Genomic DNA, 23090 nt, shown 5'->3' on the forward strand with positions numbered 1-23090 from the left:
CCGCCCAGCACAGCGTAGGGGGAGCGGCTCCGATCGAGCGAGGCTCTTCCCAAGGCGGGGGCGGCTAAGCAGTCCTGGTCACGGCTCAAGGAGGGACTGGGGCACGAGGGTCACAGCTCCGGCGAGGGAAAGGACACCACAGTCCAGCAGCAGGTGAGTGAAGATCAGGTAGAGCCCAATGGTCCTGGGGCTCAGTTCAGGGGGCAAGCTCAGTTCCAAGCCCTTGGAGATCGTTTTGGAAAAGCACAAGTCTTGAAAGTAAAAGTAAAGTGAAAGTCTTCAGCAACAGTTTCTCTTCTCTCCTTTGGCAGCAAGGTCACCACTGCAGGCAAATCCCCCAGGATAGGGACAGTCTTCCTCCTACAGCTTTCCCGGTGCCTCCTCCTCAGGCAGAGATTCTTCTTGGTCAAAAGCGGATCTAGTTTCTTAGGAGCAGGGCTCCTCCATTTATACCACAAATCTTTTGTTCTCCCAGGCCAGGGGGGCCCTTGCCTAGTTCAGTCCTGTTTCTGAGCACTTTGTTTACGTGATGCAGGCTTCTCCTTTCAGAGTGCAGGGCAGAGTCATCAGACGCTCCACAGGGGGTGGAGCCGGCATCGAGGTAGCGGAGCACTGTCCTATTCAGAGCCTAGGAGCACTCCTCCCACCCATCTACCTGTCGATCGTCCTATTCATACCAGGCTACCTAGCCCTGCCCATCTGGGTTCCCCCAGCCCTGTCACTCACACCAGCCAGACATCAGATACACATCACGCAGAGGCGGCTGAAATGGTTAGGCAAGCAAAGGCCAACTTTCTAAAAGTGACATTTGCAAACCCGGAATATTAAAATAAACCTTGCGAAAAGATGTACCTTATTATTCCGAGTTCAGGCATACTAAACTCGATCTCCTACCATGTTCCCTGGGTCGGTTAGGATCATAGGGTGTAATAATCCAGGCCGCCCATACTGGCCTATGAGAACAGGGTAGCCTTGCAGTAGTGAACAACAAGATGGCGGTAATTCACTACTAGGACATGCCACGCATCCGGGCTTGTCCTACCTCAGGCTTACAACGCACCCTGCCCGCGGGCCTACCAGAGGGGTGACTAACATGCAGCTAAGGGAAGGTTTTGGGGACCGGCAAGTGTGGGCACTTGTCGGTCGGCGCGTCAGTATCAGACTGCACGCAGGTTCTGCGATGGCAGACCTTAGACGTATTTTACCGGCCGCTTCTGTGGGTGGCACAACCCGTGCTGCAAGCCCACCAGCGGTGTTCGTATTTACATGCCCTGGCGCCCCTGGCGCACTGTACTGGGGTCTGATAGTAAACCAAACAATCCAATCATGGAATCCAACCAACATATACAATTTACATAGGGAGCACTCGCACCGCGACACTGGTTGGCAGTGGCACAGCGCGCTGAGCGGCCAACACCATAAAAACACATGAGGCACAGTGACAAAAAGAGGGAGGGAGAATCACGCCAAGGTGCCAGGTCTAACAGAGACGTATAACAAGGACTATAAAATCCCAATTTACGTCAGTCTGTGCAAATCAGTTAGGCACAAAATAAGTACAGGCATTCAATATATCCACGCGGTACTTCGTTGTATACAAAGGCCTTGTCCCTCGAGGAATGGTAATGAAAAAAATGTATGCTTCTGAAGGCAGAGAGGAGAACTTCTCTAAGCATTTTCAATTCCGACAAATTGTTTCCAGCTGTACTGAAAGCGATAAGACGCTTTTTGGGCACAAGCGTGGAAAGTTATGCTTTTCAGAACATTACTTTCAGATGCCTTCCGATTGAACTGAGAGTGCATCACGCTATGTACCGCCTGCAGGTCACACTGAATACTACAAGTCCCACAAGTCTTTGTAAGTCTCCACAAAACAACCGCAAGGGTCCTACATATCTGAGAAAACAGCTTTAGCTCCCAAAAGCCCGGAGTGAATTTCCTGTAGCTGTCTCCGCCCCTACCACTGAAGCACTATGTGCAGAAAACTGATTAGAAAGAAATTCACAACAACTGGAATTAACAACTTAAATGATTCCCAGAATCCACGCTAATGAGCCGTCTACCCTGTCTCGAATCTGAGGCCCACAACAGGTAACAAGCATTGGCATAGCCAAGAGGTCTCGCCTTGGGGACCTTATAAGTGTTTAGCTATGCAACGGTTGATATTGTTGCACCAAGGATATTGTGCTGCTGCATAACTAAATACTTATAAGGTCCCAAAAAACGAGACCTATTGAATTAGCTTATGAATAGGTTTATTTTTATGGAAATTGATTTTAATCATTTTATCAACCTAGGAAGGATGAAAGCCGTAGCACACCTTCTGACCTGGAACCTGCAAGATATGCAGACTAACCGCAGCTTGGACATAGCCAGCCAGGCTACCTTCACGATTATTGTTAAGGAAACTTCCCTATTCATTTGTTCCACGGCCTCACCGGGTTTAGGACACAGCACCTCGCAGGAAGAGGCCCGCAGTCTAGCCGCTGCATAGCCTGCCGCTCCCATGTGAGAATAAAGCTGACCTCGCTGGGTGTATTTCTGACTGCGCTGAGCTCAGCCCGATCCACTAATTAAATTGTGTTCTGCCCAAGGGCACGCTCTTGTCCTTGCGTGCGGCTCTGTGGTTGGTTGGAGACGGGGGCAGAGGGCGCCACTGCATCACCACAGTGCTCCTGCCATGCAGGGGTGCAGAGTCGGGGTAATGAACTGCCATCGGGTGTCAGAGGCTGCAGTATAAACACGCGCTCCTCAGTGCAGAGAATGGACCGCGCGAGAACCTGCCAGCACTCCCTGGCATGCGGAAAGAGACGGGCACGGGCTGCAGCTCGATACAACCCCCTAAGTGGAATTAAGGAGTGTCTCTGCAGGGAGCTGAAGTATTCGTCCTTTATGCAACTTTATTACCTGTAACTCTGCTTCTGTTGTCTTGCTTGGGCAGTCTCAGCATATGAGGTTAGGGATAGAAAGGGCATGGCAGAAATTCATGCTGTATACTCAAAGCTCACAAGTATCATGCCTAACCTAAAGTGTGATAAGGGAGGGGGTAGGGGAGAGAGGCACGCAGGCTGGCAAATGGTGATCACTTTCACGGGCGCTTTGATGTTCACAGTGGCTGCGCGGCTCACTGAGAACATCAAAGCGCCCACAAAATGTACACGCAGGCTGCCAAATGGTGCGCGCGCCCGGCGCACATGCACTCTCCTCTTACTCTCCAGCTGCTGGAAGGTCAACAGGCCGGCGCTGCTGAGACCCGTCCTGAACAAATACTGTACTTTTATATATTATAAACTGGAGCTGCTGCTTATCTCTTGGTTTTTCTATTTCACAAGACGGCGCAGGGTGTTTATCTCTCCTCTATAAAGATCTGCATAGAAGCTAGAGGTCACATGTGCAATACTGCTAGGGAAGACTCAGACTTTCATTCTATCAAGGCTGATAACATGAGTAGTGTTGGCTTTGGTGATTTTAACACGTGTTACTCTCAGAACAACAAACCAGTAATATCCTTAGCAAAAGAATTTTATAAATACCGTGTTCTTTTGTCACTATCTGATCAACGTTTCATAATTTAACATGTTTAAACCACTGTTAAGATAAATTGTTTATAAACTCGGACGCTTGTCTATTGAATATTTGTAGTGCTTCCTACATCATGACAAAAGTATGTAAAGAGCAGTAAAGGTGTCACTGCTAAAATGATAATTTGCCTCGCTCCTAAAGCAAGCATGGCTAGCACTTTCAGTGGGTAAAGTGAGAGCATCATCCAGTGGGGGTGGAACATTACAGCATAAGGCTAAAATATGGCATATGAGGTTACTAAATTCTGATTTATAAGGAAGCGTTGATAGCCCAGGCACCACGTCTGCAAGCACACCCTCACTGTGTCCATACTTTAACAAGGATTTACAATGTAATAGGTCTTGCAATTGCGAGATTTTGAGCTATTGGCATTGTAAATGACAATGCCTTTTATTTGTGTTTAAAAAAGTTGCAATAATTGTCATTTACATTTACTATACCAATAGGACAAAGTTTCTATAGTGCGAGACCTATTGCATTGCAAATGCTTGTTAAAAGAAGCCACTGTTCTCATAAGACTGTTTTGCAGATTATACATATACATGTTCCCAGAGTGTTGTTGAATTTGTGTAAGTGCTTGGTTGTTGGTGATACCAACGTACGAGTGTCAAGTCATCAAGACCTCTGTGGGCCCATGTATATGTACTTTCTGCCACACCATTTCTTTTGGACCGTGGGTCCTGTGGATGAGGCTGCCAGCTTCTTCAATGACTGGGTAAATGTAGTTTGGTGTGCACCTCCTTTGGAGACATCTTTTATAAAGGCACATGTGTGTTCTGTTCACAAAATGGCACATTCCCACATTATTGACATGTTGACCGTGTGAAGTTTTGTTATTCCCAAGGGACTAAAGTTTTTGGGGTTACTGTTCGAACTTACTTACAAGGCTCTGAGTGTGGGGACACCTTTAGTATTGAGGTGTGTTAGTTTGCCTTGGGTGCACCACTGGTGTTTCTTTCAGGGTAAACAAGAGGTGGCCTGACTTCATTGTATTGCTGTGCTCACCTGTTCCCAATCAATAGCTTCTCAGTATATTTATTTGTCTAGTTTTGGGCTGGTGTGTCCTATTTTTCCTTGTGTCTAAGTGCCATGGTGGGTCTACCAACTGGGGAGTACAGGGCTTACATATGTGCCGAGTAATCTAGCTGTTACTCATGAAGAATTGCCTGATATGCACTGTGACCTATTGTTTTGGTACTCATGTGTCAGATGTATACAGGTGACTGATGTTTTTCTGTATGTTCACCTTGCCCACAGCATCATCATCGGTAACCGAGGGAGACACCAGCACGGACCTTGAGGAGGGACCCAGCACCAGTGCCACCAGTGCTGGCGAGTCATCGGGAGCCAGTGGCACGGAGGGCGAGGAAAGTCAGTCAGAGGACCTGTCTGGTGGTGACACCAACTACGACGCAGACGGGTCCGAGGCTGACCTCATCGAGGGGGCGGAGGCTGCCACTACACCTTGCAGCAGCACTACATCTGGTCCCGCCTCCTCCATTCCCATCACCGCCCTCCCAGTTGCTCTGGTCACTTCTGTCCGTGCTGACCACCACAATGTCTCCTTTGGTCGAGGCACCGCACCCCCTGCCCCTGTCACCCATGCTGCCCTCAGTGCGGAGTCTGTGGACATCCAGCGGCAGTTGCAAGTTGGGCAGGCATCGAGGCTGCGTGTCCTCCATGGCCACACCACACTGCTGACACAGATGGTGTCGTTCATGGAGGGCATGTCAGCAGCGATGTCTGAGCAACGCCGGTTTCTGCAGTCCATGGACTCATCACTGACGGTAGCAGTGTCTCTCCTGCCGCGCTTCGTCCCCCCCTACCCCAGCCCCATCCACACTTCCCTCTCCCATACCTGTCCCATGCACACACAGACCTTCCCACACACGCACCACACCAGACACAGCCAGCACACCACCAACACAGGGCAAGCGCACACATCCTGACACGCACACTCAGGGGGAGATAGGCACACCCACTGGGTCTGGGGCACAAAGCCATACATGCAGCCACAGTCTGATTACACATGCCTCACAACCCAGTCCCTCCACCAGCACTCCCCTTGACTCCCCTGCCCCCACTGGGACAACACCCCGCAAGCGATCAAGGAAGTCCCCAGACAGGGGATTTGAGTACACCCCCATGTTTACCCCCTCTCCCAGGAGCGCTGCACCCCTTCCCTGCGCCCCCACCCCCTCCGTTGTCCCTGGTGTCCGGTGCAGGGGTTACTCTGGATGGCCTTGCAGCAGTGTGCAGCGCCGAGCTCACCACCACCTTTGGCGCTGCCCCACCCCGTGTGGTGGACACGTCCAGCCCTGCAATCAGCCCACCTACCCTTCCCCCTCCTGTCCCTGCGGTGCCTGGTCCTTCTCCACATGATGCCCCCCCCCGGTCGACAAATCTGAGGGTTCCAGTGTGCAGGCAAGCTAGGGGAGACATGTGCCCCAGTGTCCCCCCAAGGACTTATATGATGGACTGGCCATTGGCCTTTGTATATAGTCTTATTACTTCATTTGGTTTAATTCTGAATAAAGCATTTTATTTTTCCTTTGAACAGTATTGCATTTCAGGTATTGATGTTGGTGCTGAGGCTCCAGGAGTTGGTGTGGTGGTAATGTGTTATTGCTCTGAGAAATGTTCTAGTCTGATGGTCATAAGGTTGACCATGGTATCTGCGTGCCATCACAAGGTCTCTGCCAAGAATCATTTGTAGAGTGTGTTATTATGGTTTTGAGACATTGTCCCAAGGAGTGTTCCTTCCTCTGTGGCAATTGACATCTTCCCCAGCAATGTCTCCGGCTGCATAGTCTGTGCCATCCTTGCTAGTCACTGTACTTGTGTATTGAGTATGTTGAAAGGCCTTCATTGAGAAATCCTCCGTTTTCAGCACTATGCATGTGTGTAATCCCGGCCTAGCACACATATGGTACTTGTTCTGCAGGGTATTTGGACACCTGAATCACAATTGTGAGCATTGAATCTGTGGAAACTCCACCATATTCCTTCCATGAGAGACGACATCTTGGTGGCTGGCCCAGCACCTGTACATTCCTATCATTCCTGGGATTTGCGTGACAATGTGTGTTCCCTTTGGCTCTCTTAGTTTAGTAGGCAGTGACATGACTATACAGTCTTGTGGCATGATCTCAGTGTGTGTATTGTGCTGCATCCGCCAGGGGTGTGTATGCATGTGTCATTTGTCCTCACACCCACATGCGGTGTGTCATGCAGTGGGGGAAAGACACCCATCCTCCTGGGAGTGGGACACTGCTGTCAGTGATGTGTTGTTATGGCACTATCATCATAGTCAAAACTCAGGGATGCGTACATACACCCATGGAGTCGTGGGCATATGCGAATGATGTACACACCCACCATGTCTCTGTCCACTGCTGTGAGTACTCTGCACCCACCCCTCACATGTCTGTCCACTGCTGGGAGTGATATGCACCCACCCCTCACATGTCTGTCCACTGCTGGGAGTCCTCTGCACCCACCCCCATGTCTCTGTCCACTGCTGGGAGTCCTCTGCACCCACCCCTCACATGTCTGTCCACTGCTGGGAGTGATATGCACCTACCCCTCACATGTCTGGCCACTGCTGGGAGTCCTCTGCACCCACCCCTCACATGTCTGTCCATTGCTGGGAGTTATGTGCACCCACCCCTCACATGTCTGGCCACTGCTGGGAGTCCTCTGCACCCACCCCCATGTCTCCGTCCACTGCTGGGAGTCCTCTGCACCCACCCCTCACATGTCTGTCCACTGCTGGTAATGATATGCAAACACACCTCACATGTCTGTCCACTGCTGGGAGTCCTCTGCACCCACCCCTCACATGTCTTTCCACTGCTGGGAGTGATATGCACCCACTCCTCACATGTCTGGCCACTGCTGGGAGTCCTCTGCACCCACCCCTCACATGTCTGTCCACTGCTGGGTGTGATATGCACCCACCCCTCACATGTATGGCCACTGCTGGGAGTCCTCTGCACCGACCCCCATGTCTCTGTCCACTGCTGGGGTCCTCTGCACCCACCCCTCACATGTCTGGCCACTGCGGGGGGTCCTCGACACCCACCCACATATGTCTGTCCACTGCTGGGAGTCCTCTGCACCCACCCCCATGTCTCTGTCCACTGCTGGGAGTCCTCTGCACCCACCCCTCACATGTCTGTCCACTGCTGGGGGTCCTCTGCTCCCACGCACATATGTCTGTCCACTGCTGGGAGTCCTCTGCACCCACCCCTCACATGTCTGTCCACTGCTGGGAGTCCTCTGCACCCACCCCCATGTCTCAGTCCACTGCTTGGAATCCTATGCAGCCACACACCCATGCACCCACCCCCTTGGTGCTGCACACTGCTCTCCTTGACCTCCACACACACCAAGATAATGGTGATATGCTGCACCAGGCCATACAACACCATTCGTGGCGTGTGTACGCCTTGTATCCCAAGTGTACTGGTGCCATAGGGGTATGTGTGACACGGACCGTACCCCTGCATTCAGAGGGTGTGTACGGCCCGTACCACGCGTACCCCTAAGGCCCCAATCCAATAGTGGTACGGGCCGTACACACGCTCTGAGAGCGTGTGTACGGTCACTATCACAATTGTAGTGGTGCCGTAGGAGTACGCGTGGTACGGACCGTGCACCTGCTCTAAGAGCGTGTGTACGGCCCGTACCACGCGTACTCCTAAGGCACCCCTACTATAGTGATACGGCCCGTACACCCGCTCTGATTGCGTGTGTATGGTCCGTCCAACGCGTACTCCTATGTCACCACTACAATAGTGATACGGACCGTACCCACGCTATGGATGTGTGGGTACGGTGTGTATCACTATTGTAGTGGTGCCGTAGTCACACCAACACAGGGCAAGCGCACACATCCTGACATGCACACTCAGGGGGAGATAGGCACACCCACTGGGTCTGGGGCACAAAGCCATACATGCAGCCACAGTCTGAGTACGCATGCCTCACAACCCAGTCCCTCCACCAGCACTCCCTTTGACTCCCCTGCCCCCACTGTGACAACACCCCGCAAGCGATCAAGGAAGTCCCCAGGCAGGGCATTTGAGTCCACCCCCATGTTCACCCCCTCCCCCAGGAGCGCTGCACCCCATCCCTGCGCCCCAACCCCCTCCGTTGTCCCTAGTGTTTCTTCCGGTGCAGGGGTTACTCTGGACGCCCTTGCAGCAGTGTGCAGCGCTGAGCTCACCATCACCTTTGGCGTTGCCCCACCCCCTGTGGTGGACACGTCCAGCCCTCCAATCAGCCCACCTACCCTTCCCCCTCCTGTCCCTGCGGTGCCTGGTCCTTCTCCACATGATGCCCCCCCCCCTGGTCGACAAACCTGAGGGTTCTTGTGTGCATGCAAGCTAGGGGAGACATGTGCCCCAGTGTCCCCCCAAGGACTTATATGATGGACTGGCCATTGGCCTTTGTATATAGTCTTATTACTTCCTTTGGTTTAATTCTGAATAAAGCATTTTATTTTTCCTTTGAACAGTATTGCATTTTCAAGTATTGATGTTGATGCTGAGGCTCCAGGAGCTGGTGTGGTGGTAATGTGTTATTGTTCTGAGAAATGTTCTAGTCTGATGGTCATGAGGTTGACCATGGTATCTGCGTGCCATCACAAGGTCTCTGCCACGAATCATTTGTAGAGTGTGTTATTATGGTTTTGAGACATTGTCCCAAGGAGTGTTCCTTCCTCTGTGGCACCTGACATCTTCCCCGCAAAGACCTGTGTCTTCATTTCCTTTGTTGTTGACGGATACCTTCAACTATGGCCATGCCTGCTCAGCAATGTCTCCGGCTGCATAGTCTGTGCCATCCTTGCTAGTCACTGTACTTGTGTATTGAGTATGTTGAAAGGCCTTCATGGGGAAATCCTCCATTTTCAGCACTATGCATGTGTGTAATCCCGGCCTAGCACACAAATGGTACTTGTTATGCAGGGTATTTGGACACCTGAATCACAATTGTGTGCATTTTATCTGTGGAAACTCCACCATATTCCTTCCATGAGAGACAACATCTTGGTGGCTGGCCCAGCACCTGTACATTCCTATCATTCCTGGGATGTGCGTGACAATGTGTGTTCCCTTTGGCTCTCTTAGTTTAGTAGGCAGTGACATGACTATACAGTCTTGTGGCATGATCTCAGTGTTTGTATTGTGCTGCATCCGCCAAGGGTGTGTATGCATGTGTCACACTGGGAGTCCTCTGCACCCACCCCCATGTCTCTGTCCACTGCTGGGAGTCCTCTGCACCCACCCCTCACATGTCTGTCCACTGCTGGGAGTGATATGCACCCACCCCTCACATGTCTGTCAACTGCTGGGAGTCCTCTGCACCCACCCCTCACATGTCTGTCCACTGCTGGGAGTTATATGCACCCACCCCTCACATGTCTGTCCACTGCTGGGAGTCCTCTGCACCCACCCCCATGTCTCTGTCCACTGCTGGGAGTCCCCTGCACCCACCCCTCACATGTCTCTCCACTGCCTGTCCACTGCTGGGAGTCCTCTGCACCCACCCCTCACATGTCTGGCAACTGCTGGGAGTGATATGCACCCACCCCTCACATGTCTGTCCACTACTGGGAGTGATATTCACCCACCCCTCACATGTCTGGCCACTGCTGGGAGTCCTCTGCACCCACCCCATGTCTCTGTCCACTGCTGGGAGTCCTCTGCACCCATCCCTCACATGTCTGTCCACTGCGGGGGGCCTCTGCACCCACCCACATATGTCTGTCCACTGCTGGGAGTCCTCTGCACCCACCCCTTATATGTCTGTCCACTGATGGGAGTCCTCTGCATCCACCCCCATGTCTCTGTCCACTGCTGGGAGTCCTCTGCACCCACCCCTCACATGTCTGTCCACTGCTGGGGGTCCTCTGCACCTACCCACATATGTCTGTCCAGTGCTGGGAGTCCTCTGCACCAACCCCATGTCTCTGTTCACTGCTGGGAGTCCTCTGCACCCACCCCTCACATGTCTGTCCACTGCTGGGAGTGATATGCACCCACGCCTCACATGTCTGGCCACTGCTGTGAGTCCTCTGCACCCACCCCCTTGTCTCTGTCCACTGCTGGGAGTCCTCTGCACCCACCCCTCACATGTCTGTCCACTGCTGGGAGTCCTCTGCACCCACTCCTCACATGTCTGTCCACTGCTGGGAATGATATTCACCCACCCCTCACATGTCTGGCCACTGCTGGGAGTCCTCTGCACCCACCCCATGTCTCTGTCCACTGCTGGGAGTCCTCTGCACCCATCCCTCACATGTCTGTCCACTGCGGGGGGCCTCTGCACCCACCCACATATGTCTGTCCACTGCTGGGAGTCCTCTGCACCCACCCCTTATATGTCTGTCCACTGATGGGAGTCCTTTGCATCCACCCCCATGTCTCTGTCCACTGCTGGGAGTCCTCTGCACCCACCCCTCACATGTCTGTCCACTGCTGGGGGTCCTCTGCACCCACCCACATATGTCTGTCCAGTGCTGGGAGTCCTCTGCACCCACCCCTCACATGTCTGTCCACTGCTGGGAGTGATATGCACCCACGCCTCACATGTCTGGCCACTGCTGTGAGTCCTCTGCACCCACCCCCTTGTGTCTGTCTGCTGCTGGGAGTCCTCTGCACCCACCCCTCACATGACTGGCCACTGCTGGGGGTCCTCTGCACCCACCCACGTATGTCTGTCCACTGCTGGGAGTCCTCTGCACCCACCCCTCACATGTCTGTCCACTGCTGGGGGTCCTCTGCATCCACCCACATATGTCTGTCCACTGCTGGGAGTCCTCTGCACCAACCCCTCACATGTAAGTCCACTGCTGGGAGTCCTCTGCACCCACCCCCATGTCTCAGTCCACTGCTTGGAATCCTATGCAGCCACACACCCACCCACCCACCCCCTTGGTGCTGCACACTGCTCTCCTTGACCTCCACACACACCAAGATAATGGCGATATGCTGCACCAGACCATACAACACCATTCGTGGCGTGTGTACGCCTTGTATCCCAAGTGAACTGGTGCCGTAGGGGTATGTGTGATATGGACTGTACCCCTGCATTCAGAGGGTATGTACGGCCCGTACCACGCATACCCCTAAGGCCCCAATCCAATAGTGGTACGGGCCGTATGCACACGCTCTGAGAGCGTGTGTACGGTCACTATCACAATTGTAGTGGTGCCATAGGAGTACGTGTGGTACGGACCGTACACCCGCTCTGAGAGTGTGTGTATGGCCCGTACCACGCATACTCCTACGGCACCACTACTATAGTGATACGGCCCGTACACCCGCTCTGACTGCGTGTGTACGGTCCGTCCAACGCGTACTCCTATGTCACCACTGTAATAGTGATACAGACCGTACCCACGCTATGGATGTGTGGGTACGGTGCGTATCACTATTGTAGTGGTGCCTTAGTCGTACTCGTGATACGGACCGTGCACCCGCTCTGATAGCGTGTGTACGGGCCGTACCATGCGTACTGCTAAGGCACCACTATTATAGTGATATGGACCGTACCCACGCTATGGATGTGTGGGTACGGTGCGTATCACTATTGTAGTGGTGCCAAAGGGGTACGTGTGATACGGACCGTACACCCGCTCTGAGAGCGTGTGTACGGGCCGTACCACGCGTACTCCTAAGGCACCACTACCATAGTGATACGGACTGTACCCACGCTATGGATGTGTGGGTACGGTGCGTATCACTATTGTAGTGGTGCCGTAGGGGTACGCGTGATACGGAGCGTACACCCGCTCTGAGAGCGTGTGTACGGGCCGTACCACACGTACTCCTAAGGCACCACGACTATAGTGATACCTACCGTACCCACGCTACGGATGTGTGTGTACGGTGCGTATCAATAATCTAGTGTTGCCGTAGGGGTACGCGTCCACGTCCAATTCCGTTGTTGCGGGACGCAGGGATTGTTGGACACGCCCCCCCAAGTCACCAGACCCTGGAGGTAATGTATGTAGAGAATATATTATGTTTTTAATTGGGTTGGGGTTATGTTTCCTGCCCCTCGCCCCCCCTTTGTCCCTGGGCCCTGGGGGTTGTTCTGACCTTCTGCGGCGTGCGCGGTGGTTTTGGTGCACCAGGTCGTAGGCTAGGAGGGCCGGGATGACACGTAGGATGGGGTCCATGGCTGTCCGTCGCGTACCGGGGCTCCGTATTCGCGTCATACTCAATTTCCCGGGGTTTTCTGGCAGCCGTAAACAAAAAGTCGTGCGGAGTGACGTAGGGACGGATCGTACTTGCTGGTCCGTAAAACGCTGCCTGACTCCGTACGGACGTCGCATACGCGCCGTCCCGGATCAGACTTGTAGTTATTTTTTTGCCGTACGGTGTTTTGTACGATTCGTACGGAAATGGTATTTCTGTACGAAACGTACTAGCTGGGTTGTACGGTGGACTTCCCGGGTACGAGTCGTACGGAGATTACGCTCCGTACGACGATTCGTACCCGGGTTTTACAGGATTGGAATCAGCACCTTTATGTTGATTCCCATTTGTTGGCCTTAGGACTTAAACGCTGCTAAACAGTGCTAAAAAAAATTGTAATATTGGCTTGTACCCAATTGGTATATTACATTTACTTATAAGTCCCTAGTAAAGTGCACTAAATGTGCCCAGGTCCTGTAAATGAAATGCAACTAGTAAGCATGCAGCACTGATTGTGCCACCCACTTAAGTGGCCTTTTAAACATGTCCAAGGCCTGCCATTGCTGAGCCTGTGTGTGCATATTTGAACTGCCAATTCGACCTGGCAAAATATATTTTCTGCCACACTCAAACCTTCCTTTTTAATACATTTAAGTCACACCCCAAGTTAGGCCCTGGACATCCTAGAGCCAGGGTGTAGTATATTTAAAAAGTTGGACATGTACTTTTAAGTTTTACGTGTCCTGTTAATACGAAATTAAATTTGTTTTTCACTACTGCAAGGCCTTTCTCTCTAACTAGATAACATTGAAGTTGCCTTACTGCATTTTATAAGTGTAATTTCCAAATGGGATGAGATAACCAGTTCCATTTTGGTGTGTATGGAGATCTAAATTAAAAATCCTAACTGATGGTGAAATCGGATTTTAAATTACAATTCTAAAAATGCCACTTGCAAAACCTTTAGAAAGTTGGCATTTTCTTGCCTTAGTCATTTGGTGCCTGCAGCCTTTCTCTGGTCACATGACTAAGTGTAGTTTGCAGTTGGGCTTTGTGTATTCCTCCTAGACAGCTGCACACAATGGGAGTTTATGTGTGACCGAAAGGGCTATCACTGGCAGGATGGGAGGCAGGAGTGGGAACAGCCCCACGTATAGTTGAATAGGTTGTGTCTTGCCTCCCCTCAAAGGGCTCCTTCCCCCTGTAGTTATTCTGGACCCGGAGCAGTGAAGGCAGGGCATCTTTGCTCTTCAAAGGCCTAGCTCTAGAAGCTTCTCTCCACTTCAAACTCACAACTGTGTATAAAAGAAGGACCCAGGACACCACAACTTCAGTACACTTCTGGACCTCTGGCAACTCTGCCAAGAGTAATGATTGCTGAGCTGCTACAAGGACTGCCACTCTGCTGGACTGCTACTCTGAAGGAGCTGCTGCCCGGTTGTGCTGATCTGCAGCCTACTGCTCTCTAACCTGGGGAATGAGAACTGGATCTGCAACTCATCTTGAACTCACAACACCAGGGTGACTTAAATGTTTAGTCTAGTTTCCTCCTGATTTGATTCTCAAGGACATAAAAGGTCCCCAGAAGCGTTTGGACCAATTTTCAGCGAGTACCTAACCCCCAAGTTTTACCTTCCAGGTCCAGGACCCTTGGTGTGGCTCAGCGGGCTCTGAAATAAAGTTTTTGAGCTCTCCGCAACCAGCTGTTAACAAATTTGTTCGCACCGGCACTTCACCACTCACGAGGAAATTTAGAGTGAGCCACTACCAGCAGCAAGCAATGACGCCCACGGAGGTCTGCTACCGTGAAGTTCCAGTCCCCCATCTGTGACCCCTGGCCTGCTCTTCATGCCAAGCCGACCACTTCTCGCAACACTCTCCTTGCTCCGTGCGATCCTCTCGGATGTGAAACAGACTTTGTAATTATAATTGCATTTATGTAGCGCTTACAACCCCTGACAAGGCATCAAAGAGCTTTTTTCCGGCGAGTAGCACGCTACTCCGGAACCCATAAAGGACAGTGTTCAATGGTAAAGTGAAATATGAAAGTCATTTGAGTGGTGGATAGCTAAGTCCGTTATTTGGTTTCAGAAGGATAGCGGAGGGATAGAAGAGGGAAAAAGTTTTACGTTTATATAGCACTTGTTACTCCTGATGAGGTGCTGAAGCACTTTTCACTACACCCAAACCCATAAAGGATTAGTGGTGAATTAGTATAGTGAAATTTGAAAGTAAATTGAGTGTTGGATATTAGTCAGTTATTTGGATTGAGAAGGATAGCGGAGGAGTAGAAGAGGGGAAAAAGGTTTGCATTTATGTAGCTCTAGTTACCCCTGATTGTGTGTTGAAGTGCTTCCTTAATGGGTAGCACGGTACTCCGGAACCCATAAAGGATTAGCGTTGAATTAGTATAGTTAAATATAAAATTTGAGAAGTGGACTTGTTAGTCTGTTATTTTGATTGAAAAGGATAGTGAAGGGATAGATGAGTGATGAATTTTGACTTTTTTTGTTTTGTTTTTTGGCGGTCATAGCTGTAGGAGGAGGCTTGGAATGAGTAAAAAGGGATGTAAGTGAAATAGCCAGCAGGAAGAGTTTAGAAAGGGTTGTTTTGCAGATTGGTATTTTAAAAGAGGTGTCAGATGATGCACGGAGGGATAGAGTAAGCAAGAGCCTAGAAAGGGTTATTTTGGAGATCATAGTAGTTGGATGGGGTTTGGGATGAATGAGAGAGTGGATGTAGAGGATATATTGATAGAGGTATAGGGTGAGAAATAGGGTAGTGCATTGCAAAGAGTAGTAGAAAGAGGTTTGGATGAGTCGGAGAGTTGAGGTAGAAGATCCATTGAGAGAGGCAGAGGGTGAGAAATAGGGTGGTCCATTGGATATGCTAAATTGGAAGACGGTAATGAATAAATAGATCCATAAGTACATGGAAAGTATATAGATGCATAAAGGAAGTAGGTATATTTTGAATAAAGATATTGATAGAGGTATACAGTGAGAAATCGGATAGTTTATTGAATATGCTTTTTTAGGAGATAAATAATAAATATGTAGATCCAAGTACATGGAAGGTATATAGATGCATAAAGGAAGTAAGTATGTGTAGATAAAAGATGCATTAGATGAACTCCGGTTTTCAAGTGTTGTACTCAAAAATGTAATTTATTATATTTAAAAAAACGTAATTTTCTGCGTGTTTATACAAAGCAATACACATATATAGATACATAGCTATAGCACAAATACATTTTTACTGAATAGCTATAGTGGTATATATATTGTAGGTTTATGGGCGCCACACAGCAAAATAACACAAGTTTAGAATTCGTAAGTGATAATATCTGGGTGACGGTGCTAACAGGGTGAGGAGAAACCACCAAACTCCTCAAAAATTTGCGACCTAGGTCATCAAATACATTAAAAATTTCTTGACAAATCCCCAGCACACGTCAGAACAGTCAATTTCATAGATTCTAAATAGAATGCAAAAGAGTAAGCACAAAATATCTCAGTCATATGTAAGTCTTTCTTGTTTTTTTAATCCAGTGTATCTTCAGGCTGAAAGAATCTCCTTGGGACATAAGCAGCCGACACGTGTTTCGTCGCAAAGGGACAGTATCCCGCGACTTTTTCAAGGCTGCAATAGACAAATACACCAATGTATCCCCTTACAACATCTGGAGAACATAGTCTAAAACATTTTACAAATTACAATGCAAAGGTGTGAGAGGCCAGCATATATAGATATGAAATTAAACCATATTGTGAGTCACAAAGGATCTAATTAGCGACTAAAACGCCCCGAGTAGAGATGGAGAATACCGGAAGCGAAAGAAAGAAAGAAATGTGACCAAACGTGATGAGTGATAGGTATGAGTGAAAATAAGTAAACAATCCAAAAGCATCTGTGTTGACTGGAAGGCACCATACCCGGTGAAACACTACAGCTATGAGACTCCACAAAGTATTAAATAATGCTGGTGAAGAAAATATCTGTGAAATCCGGCATGCAGAAGTGTCGATTGCAAAAAGTAGCATTCAAAACACTGTGCATATGTGCACTAAGTGTGTCCCATATTATCATTGCAGAGTTAGAAGGGTATAAACATATACCTCCGTCCTTTCTGAAAGACGATTCTGTGAATATAAATATAAAAACTCAATCAGAAAACGAATAAAGAGGACGATGAGCAATAAACTCAGTGAGATGGTGCCTAAACAAACGAATCAGGTACCTACATAAATCGTGGCTGTAATTCCGTCCCACGAGGGATAAAAAATCTGCTCAATTTGTGTTCTGTAGTGTTCTGATGGTCCGGATAACATGAGTAACGCAGTTTAACCATCTGGGAAAGAAAAAACCAGGCTAAATCACTAGTGCGTGATGTAGATCGTAAGCGTTTGACAACGAAATTAAAAAAGCCAATCAGAGGTGACTTAAAAAGCACACTCAAAACTGTAACAAATGTGACTGTTCCGTAACCTGCAATTATATCTAAGTAAATCCAGGATAGAATGTGCAGTTATCATTCTCCAAGACTAATGTTTTCGAAGGCCAAAACTCCAAGTATGATCCAAATAAGTGCATTGACAAACAGCAGATACCACAGTGAAAGGGTAAGTAACACCTCAAATATTATGTGCTAAATGCTAAAATCACATAAGCGTACACGACTAAGAAATTGCACAAGTAGCTCCAAGTGGGTCTGGAAAAAGCAATCTGCATAAGGAAATATCGTACTGAGGGAATGGATGAAGCCAGCCTAATGTGAACTCGCGCGTGAAATGCCGTGATCTACAATCCGCGCCCAAATTCGAGTGAAAAAGGACTCATATTCACAAGGTCCCCCTTACTAATAGGATATCCTCCTAATACTCCAACGGCCCAAAGATTATATACAACAAGGACAACATGTCTACATATGATGATGTACAACTATCTCTCATCCAAGTAAGGGAACAACATGACCTGAGACACAATAATAAATGCTATGCTCCTACTTCTGCAAACACGCGTAAATGTCCACATAACTTCAGCAAGCGGATAAAATTTCAGGGTGAGAAACCTATCACTGTAATGCGCTGGATTTGTACGTTCTTTAAGGGTGTCAGTTCATTGTGATCCTACCTATTCGTAGATCTGCTTTTTAGGTCTCGCCTGATCCAGCGCATGCGCTGACCTGGCCGAGACATTTTGTATACAGGCTTTTCAAAGTGCTGCCATGGCCTAAAGCTTCAGTGCACGTGAACGTGCACGCGCGCAGCGCCATGTGTCTTTCCTCCGCAGCATGCGATCGCAATCACTTTCACTTTCGCGGCCGCGTCCGCTTCACTTTCGCGGCCGCGTGGCCAATGCTTGTTCTGTTTGCCGTGCCTGCCCGGACAGGAGATGTGCACGCGCATGGCGTCTCTTTCTCTCCCTGTTCATATTGTGATAATATTGACCTCCCCATGTAAAGACTGTTTTATAGGGTGTTAAACACCCCTCCCCTTTTGGTGTTTATGAAGGATTCCTTACTTGACAAAGTATGACGGCATTTGATTTCATTTCATCGTTACCAGGGTGTCAGCTCAGCTTTAGGGCAATGTGACGGTGTTTGCCCCCACCCTATATCGATCTGTGATGATAGGTTTGAGTTACCCCCTTAACGGGGTGTGAGTCTTCATCATGTCCTGTGACACGTACCGCTCCTTTATCATGGTGCTTGCACACCCTCCTTTGGCTTTGACAAACAGTTTGCCCTTTTTCACGGCAGTCATTTCGATAGTGTTTGCCTTCTGCTCTTTCGAAACCTATTACGGGGAGAATCTCACACCCACTTTAAGGGACTGGCAGTACGTTTTGCTCCCCTCTCCCGAGATTTGGGACGTGGGTGTTTCACTTCACAACAGGCAGTGACGCGGAGAGATATGCCTTCCTTTAACTAGCTGCAATGCTCCTCCCATTTGTCACGCTGATAGGTGCCCCCTTCATGCATGGTTTGTATGTGAGCACTTATTTTTTTTTTTTGGCACATACGGGGTTTTCTCCCTTTTACGGTGTTATAAGAGCTGTTTCCCCTAATTTGCAGACTTGTGTTGCAATTTCTCCCCACACAATCTGACTGTTCTCCTTTTGCAAGAGGACACATCTTTATCCTTCAAGCTCTCATTGGTTGTGGCAGTTATCGAGGTGACCGTTCGCAAAAAGTGTCTCCACTTACAGGGCTTGCACTGCCTTTTCAGTGAAATATGATGAGTATTTCTGCATTCGAGAGCTTTGGTGAATTTCTACTTGCGCCACCTGATATTCACCATGACTCCATTCTTTTTAGGTCGAGGACTGTCCGGTCTGCCGAAGGCAGAACCGGAAGTCGGAGATTTAATGTTTCTGAGAGTGGCTCCTTAGCCCGCCTCTCTTTTTGCCTCTCCTCCATTGGCTGGCTTCCTAAACGGAGGCCAGCCATTGGAGGAGAGAGCCGTCCCTCCAAATAGGCTCCGTCTTTTTCAGATTTGGGGGCGTGTTCCTTGCTGTTCTTTCCACTTTTTAGCCACGCCCTTTTAGAACAGCAGGAACACGCCCCCGAATCCGAAAAAGTTTCGAAGCTTCCATCCGCCATTTTTTTACTATAGTCTGGCCGTGAGGATCCATCCGTCCGGCACCGTGTTGTTGTGCTGGTGGCGGCGCTGCCGGGGCAGGCTCCAGTTTGACGAGCAGGGATCCGCACCGTGCTTTGGACGCCTTTCCCCCTTGTGCCACCGGATCGGGTTTGTGTAAATCCGGGAGGGAGCTCCTGAGTTCCGAGTTTGCTTTCCGCGGTCACAAGATTACACAGTTGGCGGGAGGGAAGCGCTGTTCTTTCCGTGCGGCGCAGGGCCCGTGTGCTCGTCGCCGGAGCAGGATGCGGTGTACCTGGCGCAGCCCTTTGGCCCTCCACCTCTCCCGGTTACTCATTAATGGGGCTGTGTGATGTAACTTCAGGCAGCGCGCGGATCCCGGCCCGTCAGCATTCCACGTCCCTCCGATCCTGGCGCAGCCTGCACGCCGCCGACGTTCTGAAGCGACCAGGCACTCCTGAGTTGGAATCGGACAGCCTCATATTAGAGGAGCGCTACGGGTACCTTCCGGCGTGAAGCTGACTCCCATCTTAAAGGAAGCATTCCTTTACGGGACTGTGACACTTTAATCGGAAAAGCTCCATGATGCTAAACTCCCCCTTTTGCAAGAACGGAGCACTTCCCTGAAAAGTCCAGGAAACAGATACACTCCTGCTGGAACAGCTGCATAAATCATGTGCTCTGTCCCGGAAGCAGCATTCGCAATCCTGCAGGAACAACGTTCATTAAGGATTTAGTTAATATCAAAGGGCGAGCATCATCTTCCTGCGGAAGGGCAGGACTAGATACACTTGTCTGCAGGAGGCAAAGCCGCCCCCTGCATGTACCGAACTCCCTTTGCAGGTTAAATAACAAGATGAGCAAGATGAGCAAATAGGCTAAGGCGCTATCCTGTACGCTGCAAGGACCCCGTTCACTCCTTCAGCAGCAGAAGACAGCCAGACCGTGCTTTGCAGGAGCAGCACGTGCTGTTTGCGTAGGTTCACATCACATCCCTTCAGTCTGTGTAGTAGTCATATGTCCTCAGGCACAGAAAGGCTCTTTTAGGAATAGACGCCGCCCTGATGTAGCCAGTGCTTTAAATGGGCAGCTACTGTCCGGTACTGAATACCTGCGCTTCTTAGCACTGCTGCAGTACATTTAATGAGAGAATATCGACAACCCTTGTTTACTAGAAGAAATCACCCGTTTAGGTAAAGCACAGTATCTTACAGGAAGAACCTTCTGGCAGGCATCTGACGCTCTTGCAGGACGCACTACACCTCATTTGAAGAGTTTATATAAACGTATAAAACATAAATGAGGTGATGCGTCTGTAATGCCTGTGAAAATAAATGTGGCCCAATAAAATATGCTTTTTGTAAAACTGCATCTCCTGAGTCTTGGAATGAGGGGGCATGATAATTCTCTAGAACTGAACGCTGCTGCTTCAAATGGACCTTTGTAGTGCGATTGTTCTTTGAGTTAGCTTAAATAACAATCTTTATAACTAGAGCACATGAAAGGGCAGCATGGTAAAACCATATTTGTGTAATGGTGGCAAGCTTGGCCAACTAGGCCTATGACAGACAATTTACTTGGTGCACCCAGTAAAACCTTTAATTAATTTATAATTTTTACCTTTAAACAGACCCAGCAGATGCGCATGAATTAAACACTCAGACACATCCCCATGAAATCCGTAGAACTACTGTGCGATGCTGAAACCCTGTAATCCCAATAAAAACAGTTTGACAAAAAAATTCCTTAAAACTTATGAAAAGCGAAACTTGAGAGATACATTTTGGAGATTTCGTGCAGTCTGTTGGGGCCGGCAGGGGCTTCGAGTGGTGGGGGTCGCTATGGCTGTCTGTGTTCTTCATTGAAATGCCCATAGAGAGTTTTGCCAAAAGGTTGGTGGCACCGAATGTCCCTGATTTCAGCATGAAAACAGAGGCTAATGTGTCCCGTGGAGACATCTCGAATCTCAGTATATAGTACACCACTGAAGTCACAAATGATTCCTGCTGTACATGTCGATTCGCTCATATTGGAAAATAGACTTCCATCATAAAGCCATATGAAGCGCAAGCTGTGCAATATAGATTTTTTTCTGCCAACAGCATGACATGACATGAGATGTCAGCTTCTAGTTGTTTAAATTGGGACTGCATCCTTGCAAAAAAGTTGAACTGCTTCAAGGCCTATGCATTTTACAGTAGCTTTTGTATTGTGATGATACCGGCGACATAGTCAGGAAGCTTCCTGCAGGCCCAATAATTGGCATTTGTTGTGCATGGTTTTAAGAATGTGGATTTTTTGTGTGGATAATGGTGGAAGAGCTTAAATATTGTGCTCAAGGCTTGAGGCTGCCCCGTTCATGTTGTAGCATACCTGTAACAGATACTTCCTATCTTTGGGCGGTTGTGTGAGAAGTTATCTTGAAGCTTCTTTGGGTTGGTTTGATGTGGGTTCATTATCTGACCTAAGTGGAAAGCACCACTCTGCTTACATCTCACTACCTCACAACATCCCTCTCCCTCACTACATCACTGTTTCACTACCTCACTCTCTCTCACTACATAACTCTCTACCTCACTACTCCACTCTATCTCACTACCTCACTATCTCACAACTTCTCTCTCTCAAAACATCACTACCTCACTCTCTAGCTCACAACCTCACAACTTCACTCTCTCTCACTCACTACCTCAATCACTCTCTATCTCACTACCTCACTCTTTCTATCTCACTAACTCACTTTCACTCTCTCTTTCACTACCTCTCTCTCTATCTCACTACATCACAACATCACTCTATGCTTATATATCACTACCTCACAACATCCCTCTCCCTCACTACCTCACTCTTTCACTACCTCACTCTCTCTATCTCACTACCTCACTCTCTATCTACCTCACTCTCTATCTCACTACCTCACTCTCTATCTACCTCACTCTCTCTCACTACCTCACTCTCTCTCACTACCTCACTCTCTATTTCAATACCTCACTCTCTCTCTCTATCTCACTACCTCACTCTCTCTCTGCTAATGCAATAGGTATCACATATGCAAAAAAAAAAGCTAATGCCAATAGAAATGACAATGCCATTTATTTAGGGATACAAAAATGATAAAAAAATAATCAGCAATACCAATAGCTCTACCTATAATATTGCCGAGACCATTGCATTGTAAATGCTTGTTAGTGTCTGTAAGGTGCTTGCCTTCCTGTGTTTTGTTTTACCGCATGTTCTTCAGTGTTGCTTGGTTTTTCTGTCCCTTTAATGATCTTTGACAGTCCCCGACCCTTCGTTTCAGCGACGGTGAAGTGTTTTGGGAGGAGGTGCATTGACACGCACTCCACTGGGCATTCTGCACTGTGCAGGATGGTGATTAGTGGGGGTTGGTGGTATTGTGGCAGCTGTTGGATGGTAATGTGCAGGAATACTGTGATGAGTAGCATGTGACGTAAATAAGGTTGTTTAAATGTGAGGATTTTACATATGAAGCAGCCACATATGATCGTGTCTTAACCTTGAAGGGCACTTTGGAATGGGATTGAAGCCAAACTTCTTGGTGCCTGAAACAAGGTGTGCAGTTGAATGGAGTGAATCGGTGAGAAATGTCAGTCTTGAACTGATAAGTCATTGCTACTGTCTCAGTAGATAGTAGTAGCGCGGTCTCCTTGTGGACGTCTGAGTAGAGCGACCATGT

This window comes from Triturus cristatus, chromosome 3_2, assembly GCF_964204655.1.
Source record: "Triturus cristatus chromosome 3_2, aTriCri1.1, whole genome shotgun sequence".
NCBI classification, from domain to species: domain Eukaryota; kingdom Metazoa; phylum Chordata; class Amphibia; order Caudata; family Salamandridae; genus Triturus; species Triturus cristatus.